We start from the raw sequence: 3,610 nt of genomic DNA, 5'->3' as shown, positions 1-3,610 counted from the left end.
ACACACACTCACCTTTTGGTAAAACACAGAGTCAAGGGGAGCTCATCCGCCGGCAGCTGGACTCCTCTTGCTACACTTGACCCCCCTGAACCTCAGCCGCCACGTTCCCTGGGCCAGCCATGTGCGCCTACCCCATGCCTCCCCAGGCGCTCCCATCACTCACCTCCTCTGCAGGGACCCTTCCCACTCAGTGACCGTGGAAGGAGCCTCTCTCCGCTTTCAGATCTATTATTATTAATGTTACTGATAACTATTAATACCTCTTACTGGGCACTTGTGCTCCAGGCAAACATGAGTTCAAATCCTTACAGCAACCCACGAAGAAGGAAGCTTCCCCATTTATGGACCAGACACACAGGCTCCAAGGGGGCTGTCACCCAGCTTAGGAAGCACGAAGTGGGGATTCTCACTCTTTCGCTCTGCTCTTTGCATCCGCCCTCCCCTGTGCGGACTGTGGGTCTGCAGACACCCAGGAGCCGGGAAGAGTGAGGGGCAGCTGGGCCGTGGGAGCCAGCACAGTGGGGACAGCCCCTGGACTCTCCTCCCTGGGAGTCTGGCGGAGGTGGGGTGGGGCCGTTCCCCTGGGCCCCTCCTCTTCCTTCCTCCTTCATACTCTTTTTTACCACTGTTCTCGGCCCCCATCAAAATTTCCCAGGTCCCTTCTTTGGCCTGGGAACTCTTCACTGGAGACAAAGCCTAACATTCTATGATCAGGGAGACAAGGCTTGAAAATGCAGATGCCCAAATACCTGGGGAAGGAAAGGCTGCAGGTGGGATGGGTGAGTTTCCGGGGGAAAGACTGTGAGTTTTCTTCCTATTTGAGTGTTCCTATCCTTATGAGAGGACACGAGAGCCTTCTGCCTATGAATCAGAAAAGAAATCTGGGTGGGGACCCTTTTCTTCCTGCAGAGAAAAAATCAGAGGCTGTGCCCTGGGCACTTCCTGCCAAGAGCTTGGGCACAGGGCACCAAAGCCAGGAGAAGGCAGCTCACATCCTGGGGAAACAGAGCCAGAGATGCTGGATCTGGCTCCTCCAGTCCCCCGCCTCCCATCTAAGCTTCACTTTCCTCTTGGTTCTCTAAGCGCAGTCTCAACCAGGAGAACCAGCAGCATCCTTATAACCTGGGCTTCTTGACAGATGGGTCAGTTACTGGGCCCCACCCCAGACTGAATCAGAAACAAGGGCTGAGGCCCAGCGATCCGTATGAGCAGCCCTCCAGCCTCCTCTCCTCTTCTGCCTGCAAGTTGAGTGCCTCTGGCCACAGGACCTCAGATGATTCTGCTAATGGTGACCATCCTAAACTGATGATCAACTGGGGACTAGGGGAGGCCCTGGAGTTTCCTCACAGTTCTAGAAATTAGGGTAGGTTTTTAAAATGCCACTTCGATGCACTAAGAGCTCCTTAGTAGAGAAGAAGTGTTGAATCAATACTCCATTAGACTGAGGACAGAAATGTCAGCTGACACAATTGAAATCTGCTGAACACTGATGACATGACTTAGTTTATGACTCCTGTTACACTGGTGACAGGGCCTGGGAACGTATTCTAAATTTCAAATCGCTCCCGACTTTTCCTCCACATCTGCAAACCAGAGGACCATGACCCACCACCCCAGCCCATTCCCCACCAGCAATGCCTGTGATAAGTTAGTGCTTCAGCAAATCCCACTGTCCATGACACTCTTACCTCTTGTGGGAACTTGCCTGGGTTATTTGCTCCCTTCTGCAAGGGACAAGCAGAAGCACTCTGTTATTATATGTTGACATCAATCCTTGTTGGCTGCCTCTGACTGGTGATGAAAGAACAAATGTTCTCAGGGATGTTAAACAGACACCACAAAAATCAGAGAGGGCTGCTCTCTGAAAATGGGAGGGAAACCAGACCGTAAGGAGTCCTGTTTCCTATGCTGCATTATACTCAGAGTGGAGAGTTCAGGCTGCATTAATATGAACTGGTTTTACTCAGCCCTTCTGATACCAAATGTTTGGGTTTTCCACACCAACAGCCATTTGTCCCACTGGATGTCCTGAAGTTCAACTCAGTTCTGAAACTACCTGGGTTTAGCCCATATCCCACAGGTTACGGGCTTAGTCCCTCAAGACTGCCCTGTTTCAGACACCTGTCACAAGTACTGCCCAGGGTACCATTTTCTGTCGCGTTTGGCTGCAAAGTGTGGGGTTCCTCCAACCCCATCCTTTTAGGTTTGATAATTGGCTAGACAGGCTCACAGAAGCCAGAAAAGTATTTACTTTACTGCTATTATGGTGGCTCAGATACTAAAGAAACTTGCCTGCAATGCAGGAGATGCAGGTTTGATCCCTGGGCCAGGAAGAGCCCCTGGAGAAGGGAATGGCTACCCACCCCAGTATTCTTGCTTGGAGAATTCCATGAACAGAGGAGCCTGGTGGGCTATAATCCACGGGGTTGCAAAGAGTCGGACATGACTGAGCAACTAATGCTAATGTAGAGGATGCAAGTCAGAAGCGGCCAGGCAGAGGAGATGAAGGGGGCAGGGGAGAGGGGAGGGAGGCAGAGAACCTCCAGGCCTCCTTGGGTGTCCCACCCTCCCAGCACCTCCACATGCCCACCATCCAGAAGCTCTCCCAACCCTGCCATGGTGGGGTTTTGACTGAGGTTTCATTTTGTAGGTATGATTAATTAAATCATTGCCCATTGGTGATTGAGCTCCATTTCCAGTCCTCTAATCACACTGGGTCTTTCTGACCACCGGCTCCTATCCCGAAACTATCGAGGGGCTCCTGGCCACTGCTCTTCTAACTAGCATACAGAAGATCACTCCAGAGATTTCAAAGGTTTTAGGAGCTGTGTGCCGAGAACCGGTACAAAAGACCAAAGATTTCTTACTGTATTTCATAGTCACTCAAGTCCATAGAGCAGTAAAGGTGCCAACCAGAAGGACAAAAGGGCTGTCATTGCAAAGTGCACGTCCTCTGGCTTCAGTGACTCAGAGCAGTCTGCATCTGTGATGTGCAGTCCTGTGCACTTTATCTGTGCACTTAGATAAAAATTGCCTTCCGTGGCAGCTCAGACCATGGAGTAAAGTGCACGGCCACCAGGCATTATGCTCATGGTGGGAGAAAAGGGCAGAGGGAGCTGATCATGGAATTGAATCTGGGGCTCTCCCAACTGTCCCTCACTTCCTGCTCCTGTGGGCAGACTGACGTCCACACTCACCAGGGCTCACTAGCCTACTCTCTGCTGCTGCTGCTGCTAAGTCGCTTCAGTTGTGTCCAACTCAATGCGACTCCATAGACGGCAGCCCACCAGGCTCCCCCGTCCCTGGGATTCTCCAGGCAAGAACACTGGAGTGGGTTGCCATTTCCTTCTCCAATGCATGAAAGTGAAAAGTGAATGTGAAGTTGCTCAGTCGTGTTCGACTCTTAGCGACTCCATGGACTGCAGCCCACCAGGCTCCTCCATCCATGGGATTTTCCAGGCAAGAGTACTGGAGTAGGGTGCCATTGCCTTCTCCGGACTCTGTAGCTGGGTCCATGTAACACTGTCTTTCTAGAAGGCTCCACCAGGGCCCTTGACAGTCTGACCCAATGACCACTTCCTTTTTTCAAAACAGGGTGCGGTGGGGCGGG

Source organism: Bison bison, unplaced genomic scaffold (genome assembly GCF_000754665.1).
Source record: "Bison bison bison isolate TAMUID 2011002044 unplaced genomic scaffold, Bison_UMD1.0 scf7180017864323, whole genome shotgun sequence".
Classification (NCBI taxonomy): domain Eukaryota; kingdom Metazoa; phylum Chordata; class Mammalia; order Artiodactyla; family Bovidae; genus Bison; species Bison bison.
This window is presented reverse-complemented; position numbering follows the sequence as displayed.